General features: G+C 42.6%; 1 long non-coding RNA gene across 2 annotated transcripts; it reads left to right on the top strand.

Moving 5' to 3' along the window:
- The first annotated feature begins 1,279 nt into the window (after window positions 1-1,279).
- On the top strand, window positions 1,280-25,409 carry LOC111844471 (uncharacterized). Of its 2 annotated transcripts, none has more exons than XR_002838390.2 (4): window positions 1,280-1,372; window positions 17,300-17,496; window positions 21,016-22,815; window positions 24,151-25,409. It is a non-coding gene; the product is annotated as an uncharacterized lncRNA (long non-coding RNA). The 2 variants fall into 2 exon arrangements; XR_011984136.1 differs by lacking the exon at window positions 24,151-25,409 and adding an exon at window positions 15,375-15,439 and having other exon boundaries at window positions 1,297-1,372; window positions 21,016-22,091.
- The last annotated feature ends 247 nt before the right edge of the window (window positions 25,410-25,656 follow it).

Consider the following 25,656-nt stretch of genomic DNA (forward strand, 5'->3'; position numbering starts at 1 on the left):
GCCTCAATACGAGGTGACCTCGGCCTCAATGAGAAGTGACCTCTCTCACAATACGAGGCGACCTCTGCCTTAATATGAGGTGACCTCTGCCTCAATGAGAAGTGACCTCTGTCTCAATACAAGGTGACCTCTGCCTCAATGAGAGGTGATCTCTCTCACAATACAAGGTGACCTCTGCTTCAATGAGAGGTGACCTCTCTCACAATACGAGGTGACCTCTGATTCATTGCTGCACTTCTGCTTCATCTATCAGCTCTTAATTTGTGCTTGAAAACAGTAAGGCACAACTGTTTCACCTGAGTTTTATGTGTATTTTTTTATCCACAGTTCTATCTGTCTTTTATCTTGCTTGTGGCAGCATAGCAAATAGACTATAGATCAGGGGTGGGCAATCTTATCCGCGAAGGAGCGGTGTGTATGTAGGTTTTTGGGATAACTTTTAGGTCAGTTCTTCAAACCCAGGTGTGAGGACTCTTCAGCCAATCAGTCCGCTAATTAGTGACCTAATTAGGGAGTTGCAGCGAAAACCTGCATACACACCAGCCCTTTGTGGATAAGATTGCCCACCCCTGCTATAGGTGATCCACCATTTGCTGAGACACACATCCAATCATGGGGAGGGCTTTCCTACAACCTGCTGTCTGCTTTGAGCTGGGGCTCTCGGCAGGAGTCGTTTGGGTCATGAAAACTCCCTCCACTGGAAATCCCCTGTACTGGACTTTATATACAACTGGAATGCCATGTCCCAAATGCCAGAGAGAGGGCTGCAATGAATTGGTCCTTTTACTCAACCCTTTGTTGTTGTGTGAAAACTTTAAATGTCTTATTCAGAGAAGGGGTTATTAAACCAATACATATTATTATTGTTAACTTTAATTATTTTGGCTAGTTGATGCTTATATACTTACAAGGCTAGCATACATTTTTTTATTTTAACCTTTTATATAGCAGTTTAAGTGAAATATTTATCAGAAGACTGCCTCTTGGAACACAAAATAGCAACCAATTTGGTTCACCTCTGTGGTACTCCCTGCTTTTTCTGCTAGTTAATCTTTTTTTGTAACATATTTAAGCACTCCGTATGGGCACCGTTAAGATATACATGAGAAGAATTGTTGTTGGTGCTGATATCAGTAAAACTTATAAAAGTCTACCATTGTCCAGACAGCTGAACTCCACTTGGTCCCTGAAATGGAATGTATAACTGTCATTCAGCACATTGCACAATTATCCTAGACCTCAGGAAGGAGATGATGTCATTGGTCACTGAAATGAGATACGGCATTTTCAGCCCAAGTTTCAGGCTCCTTGTAGAAACAGCAGAGCTGCCAGGGAGCTGGAGGCTTCCAGGGATCAGACTTCACTATATGCGGTAAGACTTGAGCTGCTCATTGTTAAAAATGGAACTATCAAGATGAAAACCAAGGGTTGTGAGTAGGTTCATGTGTCTATGTGTGGCTAACATTGGCTTTCAAACATTTTGTAGAGTTCATCCTGATATTCAGTCAGGATTAAGCTGTGGGTGCTTGTTGAGGTGATGAATAGTAGCTGAAAACCAACAGCATGCCCGTAATTCTTCCTTTATTTGAAGCTAGCTCCGAGCACGGTCTCCACAAAGCCAGGCTTTGACGACCAGCAAACATCTGCCCTTATTTGCAGTTGTGTGCCAGATGGCAGCCCAAAATGCCATTTCACTGAGGGCACAGCATGCCACTGATAAAATAAAACCCATAAAAGTAACACGAGCAGGTTTTAAAATAGCTGAACTGCCCGACGACATGGTAGGAGAAAAGTCTATATTTCACTGAATATGCAGGCAGGTATCAGGTTCAGGCTGGAGCGCCGCGCTTTCGTGCCGAGTGACTAAATGTGATGGATATCAGCCCCTGTGTTTCTGCTGCTAACTGCACCGACTGCAGTTAGCAGCAGAAGCCTTCAGAGCCAGTATGTCAACATGGATGGTGTTTCAGCCCAGGGTGGTATTCTGACTCCATCTCCTCCAGGTCATCATGAAGGGTACAAGACTGTGACTATATTCTTTTAGCTGAATCTGTCCTCCTGATATTGTTGTTATGTCCTAAAAACAAACAGTACAACAGCACCTAGGAGGAACAGGGCAGCTTTACAGGCAGCTCAAGGCATTTATTTAGCGGCAAAGCTAATTAAGCTGCACAAAGTCTAGAGTTTTTTTCCTCCATGAAAGTGAACAATGTAATTTCCTGCAGGTCTTTCATCAATTTCTACTTGATGAAAGACCTTTAGGGCTCCTTAAAGGGACTTAATGCGAATACAGTGTCATGTTCAAAAGGCCGTTTTAAAACTGTGAAGTATGTTGTTTTTTGTGTATATCAAGATACCAGTGGAGTTATTCATAAAAATCATGATCATATATCATATATATTGATCATATAGCTGCCTGCAAACATTGACATCCCTAATCTCATTTATGCAAAATAAACATGCCATCAGCTTGACAACAGGCTTTACTCCACTTCCATGCACTTGGCACTAATGCGGAGATCTGCTGCACTTACATGTTATTTGGCATGTTTGCTTTTATTGTTTGACTGTTTTCCCAAAGGTATTGCTTAGCTACGATTAGTCAGAAGATCCTAAACATTCAGCTGAAGTAGCCACAACTGTGCCAAGGTAGTTGGCAAATGTCTTGTTTGCTTTCTGCTACTGTACCATTATGGCTTTTGTCTCGAGCTAATCCCTGACAGTATCTGAATGATTTACAAAGCCTTTTCGTGGATATGTTACATTAGCAACTTTTTCCTTTTAGTGATACTTTCATGGTCCATTAATGATGAGTTCTAAATGTATAGCACAACAATATTAGAGAAGTGTAACCAGTTAAACTTGATTAGAAATACATTTGATCTGTACGTTACTCTAATAATAAGAAAATATATCCTTCCATTTTTCCTGACTGCTTTTTCAGTGTGGTACTAAAATCTTAACCCCGTGCCATAGCATTACTATTTATGTTGTTTCTCGCTGACATGAAGCAGAGAAAATACTGTGGATGGTCATCACCAAGAGCCCATGTTATTAGCTTTTTTCAGTGTGATTAAATGATATAGATTATCGCTTTGTATTGTTATAAATCCAGTCGAAACCCAAATATATCATGAAAATCAATATACCCAAAGCTGGCAGCGTGAACAGGCTGAGGACGCCACAAGTAAACTTTTTGTTGTTTGCTGTCCAAAAATAGATAAAAGTTTGACCACTAGATGGGGGAAAAACATTTCTTTCCACAACTGGCTAATCTTCAATGTATATCTGATTTAAGCACCCCAATAGATTAACATGCTAGCATTTTTCTGTATTTGAACCCTTATATGGGTATCATTAAAGGAAACTTAATTTTACATTTAACTCATTTATCTGACACTTTATTCCAAAGCTACTTACAATTGTGGGAGGGATTACAATGAATGTGTACTCTCTGGGATGCAACATACCCATGTAAACTGCTTTGTGGTGACTCGGCTGTGAAAGGTGCTATATAAAAGTAGATTAAATTGAATGAATGTTATTGTTGCAGCTAATTTGTTTAATTTGTGTTCATTGACCAATACTAAAACTAACGACAACAAAAAAGATAAAAAAATCCTTTAAAATATTCAATTCCTCCACTTTAGCGTGATGTTAGTGGTGGGCATTGACTGCTCGTCCATCAGCTTTTGCTACATTATCTAAAAGCATTTTACATTATCCCTGCCCAAAGCCCCCAGTGAGCAAGCCAGAGGTAACAGTGGGAAGGAAAAACTTCCTAGTAGGAAGAAACCTTGAGAGGAACCAGAAAGGGGGAGCCCGTCCTCCAGGGGCCAGGAGAGGAACTCCAAAATAGCAAAGTCGCAGTTTATGAAGTAAAATTGTGTATAGTCCAGGTATAAATGTGGAAGGTCCAGTGGAGTTACTGAAGCTGATTTCAGGGCAGGCAGGTGATGGGGTTGCTTTCGACAACACAATGTGTGTTGGGGTGTACAGGCAGGAGAGATGTCATTGGCAAGGGGGACATCACTGGCAGCTGGGCAGACAGGAGAGACATCAATGGCAGGAGGTCAGGCAGGAAAGATGTCACTGGCAGGAGGGTGGGCAGGAAAGGCATCACTGGTGGGAGGGCGGTCAGGAGATACATGTCTGGCAGCTGGGCAGACAGGAGAGACATCAATGGCAGGAGGTCGGGCAGGAAAGATGTCACTGGCAGGAGGGTGGGCAGGAAAGACGTCATTGGCAGGAGGATGGGCAGGAGATACATCACTGGCAGTAGGGCGGGCAGGAGATACATCAACTGGCAGGAGGGCGGGCAGGAAAGATGTCACTGGCAGGGGGGCAGGGAGGAGACACATAAATTGTAGGGGGGACATCACTGGCAGCGGGGCAGGCAGGAGAGTCGTCATTGGCAGCAGAGTTGATTGGGTGTCTGTATTACAGCTGGTCCCTACAGTGGAGATGATTGGGTCTCTGTATTACAGCTGGTCCCTACAGTGGAGATGATTGGGTCTCTGTATTACAGCTGGTCCCTACAGTGGAGATGAGTGAGTCTCTGTATTACAGCTGGTCCCTACAGTGGAGATGAGTGAGTCTCTGTATTACAGCTGGTCCCTACAGTGGAGATGACTGGGTCTCTGTATTACAGCTGGTCCCTACAGTGGAGATGAGTGAGTCTCTGTATTACAGCTGGTCCCTACAGTGGAGATGAGTGAGTCTCCGTATTACAGCTGGTCCCTACAGTGGAGATGAGTGAGTCTCTGTATTACAGCTGGTCCCTACAGTGGAGATGAGTGAGTCTCCGTATTACAGCTGGTCCTTACAGTGGAGATGAGTGAGTCTCTGCATTACAGCTGGTCCCTACAGTGGAGATGAGTGAGTCTCTGTATTACAGCTGGTCCCTACAGTGGAGATGAATGAGTCTCTGTATTACAGCTGGTCCCTACAGTGGAGATGAGTGAGTCTCTGTATTACAGCTAAGGCTTACAGCAGAGCCAACTCGGTATCATACCAAGTCCATAATGTGGAGCTGACTGTGTGTATTTGGCTCTCAGAACAGTTCATCCAAACTGTTTCTTTCTTATCCTGAAGTAGGTTTGTTTCTTATGCTGGCATCCTGTCACACCACCCACCCTACCCTGTAACTGGGCACACTAAGATGTGTTTCACTCTGCCATTCAAACAGCTACAGGTTCACATGTGGTTGCACGTATGTGCATCCATGGTTGCATATGCGTATGCACATATGTGGTTGCTTGTGTGTATTTGCTTCTGTGGCTGCCTGTGCATATGCACATGTATGGCCAGGTCTGGCTGTCTTAAGCAGAGTAAATTTGCTGTCTTCAACGAGTCCAATGAAAAATAAACATGGTGGGTCCAGTGAAGTGGAACATCCTCAGAAATATATCTGCAGATAACTTATATATTTATAGGTAACCTATGCCAACTTTACAATGACACGTTTAGAGAAAACCTCCTCCTGAAAATTTGACAAGAATGAAACAAAACACAAGAAGAAAGATACAGTCTGTATCGGACTGTTTATCCAGTCATTGGGTCTCCCTGTCAGGACATGTGCCAAACTGGGACTGTGAGAACCAGTGCACACTTCTTTCACTTGCCTCCCGTCGTGTGTGTTTCTTGTTCAGTTCTTTACAAATGGCAATGATCACTTCTAACCATGGAAAGATGAGCAAGAGAAGAACCTAGCTATGTATGCAAGCTGAGAAGGCCTCCGAGCTCTGGCATGTCGGAACAGCAACAGACCCAATGTCCTCAATGGAGAAAGCATTTTCAGTTTCTACCTTTGAGCACTGCTGATGTCCCATTTTAAGAAACAACAAAACTCTTGATTTTTGTTACTACTTTTTATTTACTTTTGTGACTCCAGCTGGGATAGAAGTCATTAATTCTGTTCAGCGGCAATGGGACATTCCTACAAATATAGCGTATAATGTAAAGTATGTGTGTGTCTCTGTCTACGTGTGTGAATACCGAACTGTGCACACAGATGCACCTCCCCGGGGGAAAGATGGAGAGAGCAGCCAGATGTGGCGGTCTACTATGACCCCCACAACGCCATCCCCTTCCAAGCAAAACAAGTCATGCTCTCAGTGTGCTGGGAGAGAATTTGGCCCAGGTTCACTCACAGTTTATCTTTTGTGTACCTCCCAGCACCAGTCAGTGGCCTCCGAATGGCCGAACAAAAGCTCCTGGAATGCCGATGTGGCTTTTCCGGCAGCTTCCACATGCGCCCTCTGCACAAAGTCGCTTGCCAGCATGATCTCATAGCTGTGGGCCACGGGGCCCAGCTGCCTGCTTTCTCCTCAGCCGGATATCGGGCTGTTCCATGGCACGGTGCAGACGTGGATGGGACTGAACAGCAAGGCAAGCTTTCGGCCGCATTGCCCATGAGTTTAACGGGAGTTCTTTTCGTTCCCCCCGGATGGTTTGTTTAGGAATATAAAGCAGTGACCACCTGCACTCAAAGGCAGCCAGCTGGATCTCCCTCCAGTCCATTGTGTCATTCGGATAAAATTGCTCTCTCAAAGAACGACAAATTTAAGTGACCACATAGCTTGGACTATTTAGAAGTTGATTTTTTTTTGCCACGACTGCTCCCTGTGGAAGGTCCGTGTGAACTCCTGCTGGGTTTGGCCCTGCTCACTCAGAATTCGGAAGCCTTAGGTCTTTCTCTGTGTCCCCAGGACAAAAATAAGCTCCTGCAGGAACGCACCCCATGCCTGCTTCTCTGCTACAACCTTTACATTATTTAGGGGAGACCAGGGACATCTGATGATTTTTTTTTTCATTTTCATTTTTACAAGATGAAGAAAAATAAGTTTGATGAGTTATGAAGGAAGATTACTCTTTCGAACACCTTACCCTGTAGAACAGTTGAAGGGATCCCTAACTATCTAATACACGGATGCCTGGAACCTTCAGAAATCACTGACTGGTGAGAGCAGAAATGCCGGAAGGCACTGAACTACCAGTTTAGGAGTGTCTGAAATGAACATGCCCATCTCACACAGGAAAAGGCCCCATTTAGTACAGTTCAGCACATTCCTGTCTATGTTCTTTGATTTACTCTTTTATTTAAATGTGTTGCTAATGTGGAATGAGGTGTTCCTGTAGCCTTTTGAGTTGAAATAGACAAACTGTGAATAAATGGAGTCTCCCCTATTATGAGAATATATCAAAATGCCTAATCTTTTATATTAACAATATTATGGTTTGTTTGTTGGTGAATTAATTTGAAAATACTTCACAGAATGACCAGGCAAGCCAAAACTATGAAATTTACTATTGCTTGAGCACTTAAATTAAGTTCTCAAAATGTGCTTGCCAGACAGCCTGAGGCATAATAGTGAGATTGCTTAGAAAAATATGTAAGATTGGGAACAAACTGGGCCATGGTAGATTAATGATGTAGCTCTATAAACAGTGTTTACCTGGTCATCAGCAAACCAAATAAACACTGCCATAATTTGCAGACAGATGGTCTGATTCTGATTTTGATTAGACTATTCTTGTCATCAAAAATGTGCTGCCTTCAGTTTATGATGTCTTCATTTTACTTTTCTTGTTTCAGTACTTTTTGATTGTGTCAGCCCCTCTGCAAAGCCCGAGTAAGTCTGAGAGAATTTACTGTCTTGAACGACAACATTATGCTTGGCTAATGTTGCAAAAAGGCAGCATATTCGACAAAGAAATATGAGTCTCATAAATGAAATACCAGAACAGAAGACAGAAAAAAAAGAAAATAAAAGTTAAATAAAGCACAACAAAGGCTGAAAGTTCAAAATTTTTGGGACTACACTCCTTGGAAGGTCGCCACTGACAAAAGAATCATCTCAGAACCAGTAGCTGGGAGACTAGATTCTGCATCTGATCCAGGGGAAAAGGGAACACAAGTGCTAGTAGAGATATGTTACTCCCCCACACAATGGTTTAATTATCATAGGGGGGTGGAGTTGTAAATGTTTTCCACAGCAACAACAGTGCTTTCTGTCAAAACACAGACTGATACTGGCAGCAAATGCAAGCAGAAAAGAAGATTGGAGCAAATGAAGGTTGGAGATGGGTATCATGGGGTAATGTGCCTTCGTGCCCTATAAGGGGCGTTGGAGTTAGACATGAGGGGGTAATGTGCCTTCACTCCCTATGGGGGGGGGGGGGGGAGTTGGAGTTGGGTATCATGGGATAATGTGTCTTCACACACTGTAGGGGGGGAGGTTGGAGTTAGATATGAGGGGGTAATGTGCCTTCATTCCCTATGAGGGGGGGGGGGGAGTTGGAGTTGGGTATCATGGGATAATGTGTCTTCACACACTGTAGGGGGGGAGGTTGGAGTTAGATATGAGGGGGTAATGTGCCTTCATTCCCTATGAGGGGGGGGGGGGAGTTGGAGTTGGGTATCATGGGATAATGTGTCTTCACGCACTGTAGGGGGGGGGGTTGGAGTTAGATATGAGGGGGTAATGTGCCTTCACTCCCTATGGGGGGGGGGAAGTTGGAGTTGGGTTTCATGGGATAATGTGTCTTCACGCACTGTAGGGGGGGGGGGGGGGTTGGAATTAGATATGAGGGGGTAATGTGCCTGTGGATTTTTGTCTTGTTTTGGTGACTGACTGATTTACTGTTAAAAACGAGGCTGAGTTTTGCCTAGCGAGTGGAAAAATCTCACCTTTTCTCCTTAACAACTACTGTTTTGGCTTGGAGTGCCGAGACTCTACCCATGGAGGGTTTCGGGCTGCTAGTTAATGTGCTGTGCAGTGTCCAAGCATTGCATAAGTATGGTTTGCATGTGTACTCTCGATGAACCCAGTGACTCCGTAAACCCTGGACATATGGCAAGAGAAACACACTATACCAGATAATCAACAGATTACACTAGATTAAGTTAATATTCCAAAATCTCCAAATTATGGTGCATTTCTTAATGTAGGATAGAAAAATAATTATATATGAGAGAAAGAAGGGACTTTTTGAAGTTCTGTGTTTTCTCTCTGCGGTAAGGCAAGAATTTATAAAAATAAGCCCAAAAGCTGTGTGTGATTTCCCATTCCCTGTCAGGGCCAAGATGGTCTTTGCTTTCAGGGTTCAGGTTTCAGGCTTCTGCTGATTTCAAAGTGAATGAGACGAGCTGAGCAGTGGGCATTTGTGAATGTTGGCAGCGATATCCTGTGTGGGACTGAGAGACCCTTTGTAGACCTAGATTAACATGAATGGCAGTAAAATAAATATCTTCTAGTATACAGGAGCATGAATTAACATCCGCTTCTCCTGCTATTTTTCTGGGGTGGATTCGATGTTCAGTGCACCATGTGGTGAAGTCACTTCCGATATGGCTGAAATCTATATCCAGCAAATCCAAAGCAGGCAGCAGAAATATGGTATCCTAGAGCAGCCTTCCCTTGGCCTGGCATTTCCTGGCTCAGCAGTAGCCCCTCATCCCTTGGGACAGTAATATGGGAATATGGTAAGCCCCCAATGGCAGGCTTCCTCTCTACAGGGATATGGTAAACCACTGATGAAGGGAGTCCTCTCTACAGGGATATAGTAAACCCTGGATGGCACAATGGCAGGCGTCCTCTCCAAGGGCATATGGTAAACCCCTGATAGCAGGTGTCCTCTCTATGGGGATATGGTAAACCCCCAATGGCAGGAGGCCACTGTATGGAGATACGGTAAACCCCAATGGCATGAGGCCTCTTTACCGGGATATGATAAACCCTTGATGACAGGTGTCCTCTCTCCAGGGATATGATAAAACCACAATGGCAGGCGTCCTTTCTACTGGGATATGGTAAGCCCACTATGGCATGCATCCTCTCTATGGGGATATGGTAAAACCACAGTGGCAGGCGTCCTTTCTACTGGGATATGGTAAAACCACAATGGCAGGAGTCCTTTGTACGGGAATATGGTAAACCCCCAATGGTAGATATCCTCTCTACGGGGATATGGTAAGCCCACGATGGCAGCCGTCCTCTCTACGGGGATATGGTAAACCCTCGATGGCAGACGTCTTCTCTACGGGGATATGGTAAACCCACGATGGCAGACGTCTTCTCTACGGGATATGGTAAACCCTCGATGGCAGACGTCCTCTCTACGGGGATATGGTAAACCCACGATGGCAGACGTCCTCTCTACGGGCATATGGTAAACCCCCGATGGCAGACGTCCTCTCTACGGGCATATGGTAAACCCCCGATGGCAGACGTCCTCTCTACAGGGATATGGTAAACCCCCGATGGCAGACGTCCTCCCTACGGGGATATGGTAAACCCTCGATGGCAGACGTCCTCTCTACGGGGATATGGTAAACCCCCGATGGCAGGCATCCTTTTTAATAGGACTTACCTGTATGGGGAGCTGCTCTGTTCATAACCTTTAGTCTGCAGGTAGTCTAATGAAAAGGGCTTGTTGCTCAGTCTCCTGCCAAGTCAGATTCGGAGAAAAGTAAGCAGTGGTGCCAACTTCCATTCACATGAAAACCTCCCTAAAATGTTCTAAATTTAGCTCAATGGCAGCAAGGCCATTTTGCTATGCATATTCACCACTGGCTCTGCTAGTTGACAAAATCAATGTGCAGTAACTTTCTCTGCAAATAACTGGAATTCCAACCCTCTCTAAAGGTACCCCCATGTGATTCTGCGGCATTGGCTTTCGGGACTGGTGACTTGGGGTTTTTGGAAACTCAACAACCATGCAAAGGACATATGGTGTGCACGCAGCTAGAAGCACCATCACCAGAAATGGGGATGGAAATGGTGGCAGGCCTGGACCAAGTCAGAAGTTTACAATTAATAACATTTTTTCAGAGTGGCTCAAAGTCCGGTTGAAGTAGACCACCATCCTCTTGCTCTGAGTCTCCACCCACAACAACACTGTGCTGAGTCCCACATTGCTAGTGTCTGCCTTCATGATAAATGGGAGTGCTGGCTCAGGGTATGCCAGCATTGGGGCCTTGATCAGCACAGTCCAGAGGCAGCCAATGTCAGTGGCACAATCCTCCAACCATATGAAAAACTGTCCCTTTTCACTGAGCTAGTGGAGTGGCTTGGTGGTGCTGGCAGTTTAATGAAGGCCTTCATAAACTCCCAGTAATATGAGGCTAGACCCAGGAAGGTGCAGAGTTAGGTGTCATGGCAGTGAACATGGTGAGCAGGTTTTTTTTAGGACTTTCTGAGAGTCAGCAGCATAAGAGAGCAGGTCATCCAGATAGAAGTTGCACTGCTTCCTTGGAAATGTCAGGGTCAGCACCCTGTTTTTTGTGTCTTCTCCTAGGGTTTACATCCTGTACTCCCCATTGTCAGTCTTCAGTGTTTCCTCTGCTCCCCAGATAGCTGCATAGCTCAATCCTCTGATCGCATGTTCAAACCCTGCCTCCTGTGTTTTTTGTATTTCTGTAGATTTTGTTCCCTAGGGTTTCATTTGTTTCAGTTTTCTAGTTTAGTTACTTATATTCTTGTGGCGAGAGGAATGGGATGCTACTGAATAGTACCAAAACCAATGGTACTAATGGCCACAATTCAAGCTCGACTACGCCACCCGAGGAATTACATCCAGAGAAAATTTGGTCGCCCTACCACCGAACCAAGGCACACTGGTCCGTTGACTATTAGAGCGGAGAGACGTTGTTCCAAACACAGATTTTATTAAATCTCAAACCATAAAAAAAAGATTGGTCAACCAGAACACCATAGGCCTAGAGCAAGGTTTCTCAACCCAGTCCTCGGGGACCACCAGACGGTCCACGTTTTTGCTCTCTCCCAATTGGCAGGGAATTGGGAGAGAGCAAAAACATGGACCGTCTGGTGGTCCCCGAGGACCGGGTTGAGAAACCCTGGCCTAGAGTACAGCCCAGATACCAGCAGCCACTTCTTTCCGGTCTAAGACTTGGCACTGGAGCCTAAGACAGTACAGAAGAACCCAATGGATTCACTCAGTCACACAGGTGAAAAATAACTGCAAACCAAATGTGTACTCGGCACACAAAACCCAAAAAGAAAAATTGCACTCTAAACAAACAAAATTAACCAATAAAGAATAAATAAAATAAGATACATGGCAATATGACCCACAAAAGGAAATTCACATTAATGGACACAGCAAAAATGCATATTGCCCATCCAAAACATGAAACAAAATATACCAAACAAGTAAATGTAATACAATTAAGTAACAAAAGAAAAACACACAAGCCTTTGAAAAGCGAGGGACCAATCAACCCCTCTAACACACCGGCATACGCACACACACGCTGACGCACACACCCCAGCAAAACAGTACCACGGTTAAGAACCTGCCGATAAAATCAGCCGGCTACCAGACCAGCAACAGGCTGGACAGAGTACAGCAAAACCAAGAAGGAGCGATCAAAGTGCAAAACAGTGCAAGCAACACTAAACAGCAGCAGTAGGCAGAGCAGAGCTGCCATAGGCAGAGCAGCAGTTATTCCAAGTAAGATGAAGCAGCAATCACTGCCACACCACAGCACACTGGACCCTGTGGTAATAGAGCATTAAGGTAAGGGATGATTAATTATAATATAATGCTATATATCCACATACGAACTAGGCAAGATGTTCCACTCACACCTTGGGAGAGAACCCAGCCGTATTATTCCCAGTGTCAGGCGTCCTGTCGCAGCTTGCTATACTTGCTCTGCCCAGGGGCTAAACGCACTGATGCAAAATGTCCCGACCACTAATTTGTGGATGAACTGGAAGTCCGACAATGGAAATGACCGCCGAAAAGAGTGTGGAGACCCCATAACCCTTTTAGTCTGAGCGCCCTCTCCTATTGGCGACTCACCGCCAGGAAATTAATGGTGCACAGATCTCATATTTTCCTCCTGCTACATTCTGTTTTGGTTTTTTGCTTTGCCTTAGTTCTGTTTTACCTGCTCTCATTATTTTCCCAGTTTTTAGATTCTGTTTCCTTGTTTCTTTGACAGGGAAGTGTGAATTTCACAGGCCGAATGGCATTAGCCAAAAATGCCACAGCCCTTGACCGATGGTGAACATGATGTTGGGTGGAGCATCAGGGGTAGTTCAACCTGTAGCCATTAAAGAGGTTCACTGAACTAAACCATGTTTAGCTGGAGATATGGTCCAGTGCAATGTCAATCCAGGGCAGTCCATATGAGTCCTTCCAGGTTACAGAGTTCAGGCTCTGGTAATCCACACAGAACCTGCCTATACTTGGTGAGGACCAGCCTGTGCAGTTGCAGGCAGATGGGCAGGATACCTCCAGTGTCAGTATGGTGTTGGGTAAATCTGATTAGCTTATACTCGTCATCCTTGGCTATGAAAATGTCAAGGTGTCCATCTCATAGTGTCCTCAACCAGTACTGTTGTCCCATCATCAGGCTCATGCTGCTCTCTTGCCATAGTTTGTGGACTGCCTGAACCATCTCTTGGGAGGGTTCCATCGTCATGCTGTCATTCTTATGCTGCATCAGGGGGGTTGGCTGCATATCAGGGCCTGCCAGAACAGTGTGGAGTCTGGTGATCTCTTTACCAATAATCTGCTGCTATGTTTGCTAGTTTCAAGTCTTGCTGCAATCATGCTGGAGGGTCACTGCATTGTAATGGGAAGCATGGCATGACTGGCAGTTGATGAGATGTTTCTGGTGTGGACATGATCACCTGTACACTGTCTGCTTCTATCAGAGCAACTGCAAGTGTACCTGGTGGCTGCAGTTGGTATGGAGAGCCAGATCTTCCTGCAGGCCACTGGGGTCCGCTGCGATTTCCCCAAGGGTGGCACTGTCCTACCTCTGCTGACTTGCTTGCTCTGCCCTCATGCCCTCCTCTGACGAACACTGGGGGAAGCACTACCCTAATGTCAGTGCCAGAGGGGTGTAGTCCCGCTACTTGTTGGGGGACAAGCTGAGGAGAGCTTAGATTGCTTTTTCTTCCAATGCCAGCACCTGGTGGACCACACTCTCTGCATTGCTCCTCCCATTGTGCAATGCCGCAAGGCACCCTTGAGGGAAGTAGGGCTCCAGGGGCCCCTCACCACTGGTGTGAGGAAGCCTCAGAATGGTCTTCATCCTCCCCCCCACTCTCGGCACATCATGAAGCATGCTGAATGCATGCAGTCCAAATAAGTCTTTACTAGCCAACCCCTTGGTGTCACAATGTTGTCTATTAATCTACCTATAATTGTTGATGTTTTTATCTGACACAAAATAAGTCGCCTTAAATACATACATACACAAATATATATATATATTAGTGCTGTCAAATGATTAAAATTTTTAATCAGATTAATCACAGGGTTGCTGTGGATTAATTTAGATTAATCACGATTAAATACCATTAATTTTTAATCTATATTAATCGCATTTCATTTTGCATGAGCAAACAGATTCAAGAAAAAAGGGAATACATATGCACTTAACATGTTTACTGAACATCTTGAACATGAGTCGGATGCAATCCATCTGCCACATCAAAAAGCAAGATTTTTTGCTTAGCCCGACAACTTGTCAGATTTAAGGTACTGTACCTCAGTTTAAATGGTCTTTATCTTCTTTCACTTACAATTAGCCCAAACTACCGTAAATCCGACAAATAATCCGACTAATCATGAAATCCAATTCTAGCCCGGTTAATTGCCATTGTTAGCAATATTAGTTGATAACACATTACGCGCGGTGCTTTACGTATAAAACTCCGTAGCAACACGTCGACAAATAAGTTGGATGGTATAGTGTGTGCGACCGATTTAATGAGCCACAAATGAGAAGTAGTGCTTAAACAGTATAAAACTACAACTTTCCCTTCTATTGATAAAGGGTGCAGCCATCTTTGATTCTGAACTCAAGATCCTCTGTGCTGCTCTGAGATATTTCTCAGATCTCCAAGAAATGGGAGCGCGCATCTCGTCACTTCCGGCTTCAAAACTCGGGAATCTGACTCGGAATATGAGTTCCGAGGGCAAATGGAATGCACCAAAACTGCCCAAAATGGATTGACAGAGACATTTCAGGGATTTTGAGTCATCCTGCACTACAGATGGGTTAATTGCGTTAAAAATTTAAATCAGATTAATCATGATGATGGATTAACCCGCGTTAACCCGTTAATTTTGACAGCCCTAATATATATATATTACTGTATGTCAATTTAAGACCTCTCCTACAGTATATGGACTATATTTAAAAATATTTGTCATTTGGTAAAACTTTCAAATGTATGAAGTAAAAACGGTGTTAAACTCATTGAATGTATCGAAAACTACAGCTTACTTGAGCTTTAGATAGCATAGCCCTTGGATTATGTTGCATTTATGCTTTGTTGTAATGTTTATGTGTACATATGTATGTATATCACTGTTTCCCAACCCAGTCCTCGGGGAACCCCAGACAGTCCGCGTTTTTGCTTCCTCTCAGCTCCCAGCACATCTGTACCAGGTATTCTATGTTCCTGATTAGCTGGCAGCTGTATATACAGTATATATATGGTTCCATATACACGCATAGAGAATACAGAGATATACTGGTATGGATTGTATCTATACATAATGTTGCAATCAGAAATATTCAAGCCCCCAAAGATTTTAAGGATTTATCAATTAAAGTTGTGTCAAAAAGCAAGACTCTGCTTTAGATGACATCTTTATGAGTTGAGTGAAACATAAAATCAACACATAAAATGAAAAAGTATTTGTGTGTAACAGTGTGTTTTGTTAAGTTAGCCTTGTCACAATTATTCAACCCCATACAATACTGTCGTTTTATAAAGCTTTCTGAAAATTTTTATGGCTCAAAGTGGAGTTGAAACATAATTAAGCCTTTGGGAACTCTATAATGATTCTTCATTTGCTTCAGCTATGATGCATATATAAACCCCACTCATGAAGGTATTCAAGGTGAGTTGCAATTATGGGAAAGACAATGGAGCTTCCACAAAAGCTGAGAGAGGAGATTATTTCATCACACCTGAAGGGCTTTGGGTATAAGAAGATTTCCAAAACATTTAACATTCCAAGAGTCACCATTGGGACAAGGAAGTTTAAAACTCGTGGAACAGCAAAAATACCAGGCCATTTTAAAGAGAAATGTGATGCCTTCTGTTGACAAATTGCACCTTGGTGATCATTGGACTTTTCAGCAAGACAATGATCCCAAGCACATCTCCAAATCAACCAAAGCTTATTGGAGAAAAAGATCCTGGAACATCCTGGAGTGGCCTTCTCAGTCACCAGATTTAAATCCGATTGAAAATCTTTGGTGGGATTTAAAGAAGGCAGTTGCAGCACCGAGGCCATCAAACATTACTGAGCTAGAGACTTTTGCATGTGAAGAATAGGCAAAGATTCCGATTGAGAGGTGTAAGAAGCTTGTCAGCATTTACCGAAAACGTTTGTTGGAAGTTATATAAGCTAAAGGATGCTCCACAAAGTACTAAAGCTGGGGGTTGAATAATACTGCACATGCACATGTGTTAAAAGTATTACGTTTTTCATTTGATTTTCAAAGTTAAGTAAACTTCTGTTGTCAAATTAACTCAGATATGTGTCAATAAATGTTTTTTGTTTGAATGATTTTTTTGTCATTTATTGTCTATCTTTCATCTACATTACTGTCATGTCTTTTGAGGTGAAGGGGTTGAATATTTCTGATTGCAACTGTATATACATACTATACATTTTTGACTGTGATGGAAAAACAAATCTATTGTTTTTTTTTTACTTGGAACCAGTCATGCTGGGTTATCAAAACCCATGAGCTTGCAACCAGGATTAAATTTAACCTACCTAATACAAAACAGAGGGCAGTAGCAGCATCGAGATGAGTTGTAATGTAGTCCATGCATCTTGACATGAAGATCTTCCAGTATGGTTTCTAACTTGGCAGAAGAGCAGAACTTTGTTGCCTGCTTTGCCTTTTAGAAAACATGTAATACCTACAGATATATGATGCTCTTGTGTTGATGAGCAGCTGTAATGTGGAGTTCAGTGACTGGAATGTTTATGGCATTATTTCCCTGCTTGCAACCTGTACTAACTGTTGGAATCTGATATGTAAACCCTGCCCATTTGCCCTTCACTACCAGTAATACACTGCACATTTTTAATGTGTTAAAATACGGAAGCTATCTACCATTTAGTAATAAAAAGTCAATAATCACCATTTCATGGTTGTGCTAGGGGATTACAGCACTATTAGTGGCTCATTAACATGCTATTAGCAGCCCCTAATCTATCTGAGTGCTATAAATGTTTTCCTCTGGCTTTTTAACTTGCCTTCTGTTTTTCTTCTTTGCTTTAGGTGTCGTCACACGGGGGGAGCTGTGCTGCTTCATGATACATAGTTTGGCCAAAAAAGCTTTACAGTCGTAGATGAGCATGAAGTGGCAGAAAACAGTAGCCTTGTGCTATGTGTAGCACTGTGCTCACTGAGGAGACCACGGCAGCGACAGGTCTGCCAGAAAGCAGGAATGGCTGTATGAAATAATCAGCAATGAGGTGATGTACTGTTTATATCACGCACACACACACACAACTGAAATACATGACTCACCGGGAAAACATGCCACTTGGTGTCAAGGTTTCAGAATAGCCCAATGATATGCAAAACATGGTCAGAGGACTTGAGAGAAGCTCTGTATCACAGGCACCCGGATTCCTGTCTCTCCCTTGTAGTATTATTTGTTTATAGAAGTCGGATGTATAAAAATGCTTTTACAGTGATATTAGGATTATGAGCAATAAAAATGATGTGGTAGTTATGGGTGATTTTAATCTACCGGGGATACAGTGGGACATTGTTGCTGGCTCTTCTGAAAATGAACTTGAGATGGTGGAATTAGTACAGGATTGTTTTTTTACTCAGTTTGTTAACACCCCTACCAGGGGAGATGCCATTCTTGATCTTGTTTTGTCTAATAACCAGGACAGGATTGGTAAATTAGATGTTTTAGAACCACTTGACAGTAGCGATCATAACATGGTTAAATTTGAGGTTAAGTTTAGTGCCCGAAGAGCAAAGTCCAAATCAAAAATATATAATGTTAGGAAGGCTAACTTCAATTGTATGAGATTAAAACTAGAAACCGTGAACTGGATGGAGTTAAATAACAAAACTGTTGAAGAGGCATGGGAATTTTTTAAAAGCACGTTATTGCAAGTACAAGAGGACTTCATACCTGTTTCTAGCAAAAATAAATCTAGGAAATTGCAACCTAGGTGGTTTAATAGGGACATAAAGTATAAAGTAAGGAGGAAAAGGGCTTTGTTCCAGAGATGGAAAATAACTGATGATGACATAATAAAGCAAGAGTATCTAAATCTACAGGCTGAATTAAAAAATGACATTAGACGAGCTAAAAGGAATGTCGAAAGGAAGATCGCATTGGAGGCTAAGGATGACGTTAAAAGTTTCTTCCAGTATTTTAACTCTAAAAGAGCTCTAAAAGCTGAAATTACTAATCTGCAGGATAGTAAGGGTCTTATAATTGAAAACGACATTGACATAGTAAATGAGTTCAATGATAGTTTTGCACGGGTATTCACTGTCGAGGACACTAGTAACTTACCAGTTCTTATTACTAATTCAACATCGTCTATAACTAATATATATATAACTGAAGCTGATGTTTTGCAAAGCCTAGCTAAGCTCAAAATAAATAAATCACAGGGCCCTGATGGCATCTTACCTATAGTGTTAAAAGAGATGAGGGATATTATTTGCCGACCCTTAACATTACTGTTTCAAAAATCCTTATCTGAAGGTGTGGTACCTTCTGATTGGAAGCATGCCAACATAACGCCCATTTTCAAAAAAGGGGATAGAAGTAATTTGTCAAACTATAGGCCAATCAGTCTAACTTGTATAACTGGTAAAGTTATGGAGGCTATAATCAAAGAGAAAATGGTAGATTACCTGGACTCAAATAACATTTTGAGGGATAGCCAGCATGGATTTAGGAGAGGTAGATCCTGTTTAACAAATCTGTTGGAGTTTTTTGAGGAAGCTACTCAGGAAGTTGATGATAAGAAGGCCTATGATGTCATCTATTTAGATTTCCAAAAGGCTTTTGATGTTGTTCCCCACAAGAGGCTCTCACTTAAACTCAAAGCGACAGGTATTTTAGGAACTGTAGCGACTTGGATTGATAACTGGTTAACGGATAGGAAGCAGCGAGTAGTTATAAGAGGCTCGATGTCACAGTGGGCCTGCGTTCATAGTGGGGTACCGCAGGGTTCAATTTTAGGACCACTTTTGTTCCTAATTTACATAAATGATATAGACACCAATATATACAGTAAACTGGTGAAATTTGCAGATGACACCAAGGTGGGTGGTGTAGCAGATACTGAACTAGCGGCTCAGCAGCTACAGCGGGATCTTAATTTAATTAGTGACTGGGCTGACACCTGGCAGATGAAATTTAACATAGACAAATGTAAGGTACTCCATGTAGGGAGCAGAAATATAAAGTACAGGTATTTTATGGGACCTACTGAAATAAAGGTAGCTGATTATGAGAAAGACCTTGGTGTGTATGTTGATGCTTCCATGTCTCATTCTCGCCAGTGTGGGGAAGCAATAAAAAAGGCCAATAGGATGTTGGGGTACATCTCCAGGTGTGTGGAGTTTAAGTCAAGGGAGGTAATGCTAAGATTATACAATTCCTTGGTGAGACCTCACCTAGAATATTGTGTACAGGTTTGGTCACCATATCTTAAAAAGGACATAGCGGCCTTAGAAAAGGTGCAGCGTAGGGCCACAAGAATGATTCCTGGTCTTAGAGGAATGTCATACGAGGAAAGGTTATTTGAGCTAAATCTGTTCAGCCTCAAGCAAAGGAGACTGAGGGGGGACATGATCCAGGTCTATAAGATTCTAACAGGTTTGGATGCTGTTCAACCGAATAGTTACTTCAGCATTAGTTCAAATACAAGAACTCGTGGCCATAGGTGGAAATTAGCGGGAGAACATTTCAAACTGGATTTAAGGAAGCACTTCTTTACACAGCGTGTAGTCAGAGTATGGAATAGTCTTCCTGATAACGTAGTGCAAGCTGAATCCTTGGGTTCCTTTAAATCAGGGCTAGATAAGATTTTAACAACTCTGAGCTATTAGTTAAGTTCTCCCCAAGCGAGCTCGATGGGCCGAATGGCCTCCTCTCGTTTGTATAGTTCTTATGTTCTTATGTTCTTAAACAGAACTGGGAGATAATCTGAGCTCCAGGCCACTGACGATAATGCACACATGAGTGCCAAGATGTTCCAATTAATTAATTTTGACAACCCATGCTGTCAGTCTTAAGCTGGTCAAGATTATTTCCTCAGGAATATCAAATGCAGTGAGGCCCTGTTTGGGAATTTGATTGAAAACTGCTTTGTGCAAAGAAAGAAGCTGGCTTCTTCATATGTTGAGCCTCAAGTGTGTAAGTGGAATATGTGTGAATGAACAGACAAGTGATTTGTTCATTATGGCTGTTTATGCCAGTTCTGTTTGGGGGCTTTGCTAAGACTTCACATGTGAAGCAAAATGGCAACATGTCAAATAAAAGTCTAATTGAATTAATTTCACAGTGTCAAACCTTTACAAGCTTAAAGTCCCCAATTGGAAAATCTCTGCCTTTTTTGTAGAATTTACAGTAAATACACTCCATTCTTAGAATGAAGGTTTATCTGTCACTTGGTTATACAGATGGAGTATGATATAGTTTTCTGTTTGGCATCCATTTAATGAAGAGAAAGATATTTTTTTTTTCATCATTCTGCTGAAACATTACAGGCCTATTCAAGTATCTCATATTTGTAGCACATGCATTAAAACGTGTTTTCATACATGTACTATATGCTTGGCTTTGTTTTTATTAAGTGTAGCAATTCAGTCTTTCAGATGATGATGCATTATTAAATTAATTAAAGGATTTCATTGACTTAAAAAATGTCAATCATATCAAAAAAGTGGGCATTTATGTTTACATTGACCAGCCATAACATTAAAAGCATCTGCTTAATATGGTGTAGGTCCCCACATGCCGGCGAAAAAACAGCTCTGATCCATTGAGCATGGACTCCAGAAGACCTCTAAACGTGTCCTGTGGTATCTGGCACCAAGATGTTAGCAGCAGATCCTTAAGTCCTGTAAGTTGTGAGGTGGGGCCTCCATGGATCGGAAATGTTTATTCAGGACATCACACAGATGCTCGATTGGATTGTTGATGTGGAGAATTTGGAGGCCAAGTCAACACCTTGACCGTTTTTTTGTTCCTCAAACCATTCCTGAACAATTTCTGCAGTGTGGCAGGGTGCATTATCCTGCTGAAAGTGACCACTGCCATCGGGGAATACCATTGCCATGACGGGGTGTACTTGGTCTGCAACAATGTTTAGGTAGGTGGTTCATGTCAAAGTAACACCCACATGAATGCCATGACCCAAGGTTTCCCAGCAGAACATCCCCCAGAGCATCACACTGCCGCTGCTGGCTTGCCTTCTTCCCACATCGGCAGTGAACAGGGGTCAGCATGGGTGCTCTGACTGGTCTGTGGATGTGCAGCCCCATAAGCCGCCATGCACTGTCTCTGCTGACACCTTTCTATCATAGGTAGCATTAACTTTTTCAGCTATTTGTGCTACAGTAGTTCAGCTGTGGGATCAGATCCACTGTGGGAAAAGAATGCATTTGTGCTGTTATGATAAAAAATTACCATCACATTTAACGCATTATAGTGGCTTCACCTACCTACGTACCAGTTATGTCAATCCTGGTTCATAACACATCGCTAGCTATCATGCTTCTCATATATCTTCTGCATGGCATTTTTTTTACTATGTTCTGCAACTTGCTCAGCCCATTTATTTCTCTTAAACCGATAATTATAGTTGCCTGCTTACTTACTTATAGTAATTTTATGTTGTTGCCATTTATTTATTTGAGGCATATACAAAGTCAAACCTGCTGATTGTCTGCCAGGGAAAATCCTTTTATCGTCTTTTGTGATGTTGCACTTGAACAACTATTTTACCACTAGCAAGCTGCTACCTTTTTTGTTTGATAATGTGTTAATCTGACCAGCAATAAATTGAATTCCTGGAGTTGAGCATAGTTGCAGTGTTTTTTCAGCAAATTATAATGTGATTGAATATGTCATTAATCATAGACTCATAGAATCATAGATTTATCATTATCATTATTTATTAGGGGGACTGGAGGCAGGCATAATTCAAGGCGTTTTCCTGGAGAATTGAGAAAATCTTTATTCCAGCAGAGGAAGATCATAGGTGTTTTTTGTGGACCCAAATTTTTGGCTATGTTTCAGCTAAGCTACCAGTTTCCCAAGTACCTTTGACAAAGCTCTACCCCCATGTAGATCAGTGAGTTTTTATATCTCATGTTATACCAAATGTTTATTAGCCCCAGAAATGGCTCAGGAGCTCAGGATGAGTGGCGACGCCTCCTGGGCAAGGCTTAGGGGGTACCGGGTCAGGCGAGGCAGCAGCCACAGGCTAGAGACGGTGGGCGGAGCTGCGACTAGCTGCAGGGAACCAGCGGGCTGGCCTGCGGAGAGGTAGTGGGCTTAGCAGCTTCACGCGGCGGAGAGGCAGCAAGCTGAGCAGTCTCATGCTCGACTATCTTTAGCACATCAGCCAGTAAGCGCTGAACTTTCTCCACCTCCTGGGGATCTACATCCATGTTTAGTCTATCTAACACCTTCCCTGTATCCTGGAAGAGAGCCTCGGCCTTGGGGATCCTCCAAACTGTGGGGTTACTCCTGGTAGGTATCCAGGAGGGAGAATACATCCTCCACCTGAAGGCGAATAAAGGTAATTCACGTGACATGTGGCATGGTTGTTAGTGTCAGACAGGCTGATATGAGTGTTTCAAAAACTGCTGATCAACAGAGAAGAATGGCCAGACTGGTTCAAGCTGATAGAAAGGCAATGCTCTCTAAAACACCTTGAACCTAGAAGCAGATGGACTACAGCAGCTGAAGATCAGACTGGGTAGCATTCCTGTCAGCTAAGAACAGGGAACTGAGGCTACAGTGGGCACAGGCTCACCAAAATTGGACAATGGACGATTGGAAAAACATTGTCTGATCAGATGAGTCTTCTGCTGCAACATTCAGATGGTAGGGTCAGAGTTTGGTCTGAACAACAGGAAAGCATGGATCCATCCTGCCTTGTATCAACAATTCAGACTGGTGGTGGAGGTGTAATGGTGTGGGGGATATTTTATAGTACACTGTACTCATATGACCTCCACATTCACCAGATCTCAATCCAACAGAGCACCTACGTCATGTGATGGAACGGAATACACATCATGAATGTGCAGCTGACAAATCTGCATCAACTGCTCTGAGTCTCTGAGAAATGTTTTGAGCACCTTGTTGAATCTCTGCCACAAAGAATTATGGCAGTTCTGAAGGTGAAAGGGAGTCCAAATTGGTACTAGCAAGGTATACCTAATAAAATGGCCAGTGAGTGTACATTCTTTTTCTAAAATGCTATGAAAATGTCCAGACAGGAAAATAAAGTATTTCTTCCAAAATGCACATCAATTATTGCTGTCAGACTTGAGTCCTACTCTGGTCTGTCTGGACCTTCCCTGAGTGGTTTTCAGAATCAGAATCAGAACTCACTTCATTGCCAGTATGTATAAACATACCAAAAATGTTTGTGGCCCAGTGCAAATGATAATATTACAATATTACAGAAGAAACACTCAGAGAGGGTAAAGGTCATTCCTGAAGTCCTGGTAAAATACACAAAGTGAGTACAAAAGCGGGACTACCTAGAATCACAGCTCCCTCCTCGAGAGTCAGGAACTTTTATGCTTTTACACTTTTTTTGGTGTAACCCGCGGCTGTCTTGGGAAAGTGAGTCATGTGATGAGTTGCCTAAAAATGATCTGAAATTTGTCTAACTTGGTTTCTGTGAAGTGTATTATTTGTTTTCACACCTGCTTAAAAGGCTTTTTGTGTGTATTTGTGTTGTGTTGACTGCTCTCCCGCTAAATCCTCAATAAGTGTTGGATCTTTTAATTACACCCTGTACTGTAGCTGCCCACATCAGATTCAAAACACTGATGCTTGCCTACAAAGCCAAAAATCGATTAGCATCCTCCCACTTAAAATAACTTATCTCACCCCCCAGTACACCATGCTCTCTCCGATCCTCCAGCCCCGCTCAACTGGTTCCACCATCTCTCAAGGCACAAAGAAGACATGCATCTAGACTCTTCTCTGTTTTGGCACCTACAGTATGTGGTGGAATGAACTTCCCCTAGATGTCTGAACAGCTGAGTCATTGAGTGCCATCAAATGACGACTGAATACCTACTTCCTTTGGAAGTACTTGGATTAGCACTTCTAGGATTATACTTTGATTATTAAAAAATGTATTTGCCAACAGAGTTTCTTTTTGAGTGATAGTATTCTTAGCTGGGTTCTATTGAACCAGTATGAAGAGAAAAAAATGAAAGTTGCAGAGTTGCCAAATATCAGGCGTTAGACGTGACACTCGTGCTTTCAGAATCACATACTCATGCAAGAAATCTTACAGCAAATCTATATATTCCATTATAAACCTAAAATAAGCTATATCAAAAAGCATTGGGGTAGTTTGTAAAACCTACAGCCTACTTGCAGAGTAATAAAGCTGTTACCTACATGTAATAGTGTGTGCAGTGCAGATTTCTCTCAAAGTGAAAATCTCACTCCAGCCAGCTGACCAGAGTTGCCAACCCTGAAGTTACAGTATGCTGCTTAGAAGGTATAACTTGGATAAGAAACTATTTTTGGTCAGCTTTGAACTTAGATGTAGACTTTTGTTTGGCTAAATCAGCATGAACGCAATGTAATTGCTTCAGGTTTCACATTTGGCCTATGCAGGGGAGGCCCAGTCACCCCCCTGCTCTACAGTAAATTGTAAAATGTTGCAGCGAGAACTGTAAACAGGATTTTAAAATATGGCCATATTACAACCATACTCTCATCTTTCTGCAGGCTTCCTGTAAGGCGCAGAGCAGACCTCATTATTACTTATAAGGCATTGAGAAGCCTAGCCCCTGTTTCTCTAAGCAAGCTGATGAATGTGCGCAATCTGGAACATGCTCTAATATCGCACGATTCAAAACAATTTGTATAAAAAGCTGTTTGTGGTAAAGCCATGAGATTTAGGGCCCCTACCATTTGTAAATCTCGGTGAGCTATTTTTTGGGTTGACCTCTTGGTCTCAGTGTTGTGGTCTAAACTTAAATACATTAAATATAGCTGCTGGTGTATGTTCCGGCATGAATATCTGTCATAGGTCATTGTCAGTACTAATCCTTTAAATATGTCATTCCATTTCCCCAAGCCTGGATACCACTGTTCTAGGGCGACACAGTGAGCAAGAACAGCAGAATCTGAGGATCTACAGTCCTCCACAACATTTGTACTGACAGATATTTGCTTTTCTACTGAAAGTACTTCTGGAGCTTTTGTTTTCCTTAACTACTTCTCTCTTCAGATTCTGACACTTATTATTGTTTAACATTTATTGCTATTATGTCTGTTTTCATGTTGCTACATATTTGTTAAATGTTTTTGCTTTTTGGCAAATCTGTATCATAACTGTATGAAATCATTTGAACTGGTAAAGTGCTCCAAGGTTAAAAAT

The sequence above is a fragment of the Paramormyrops kingsleyae genome, chromosome 19 (assembly GCF_048594095.1).
Source record: "Paramormyrops kingsleyae isolate MSU_618 chromosome 19, PKINGS_0.4, whole genome shotgun sequence".
Lineage (NCBI taxonomy): Eukaryota > Metazoa > Chordata > Actinopteri > Osteoglossiformes > Mormyridae > Paramormyrops > Paramormyrops kingsleyae.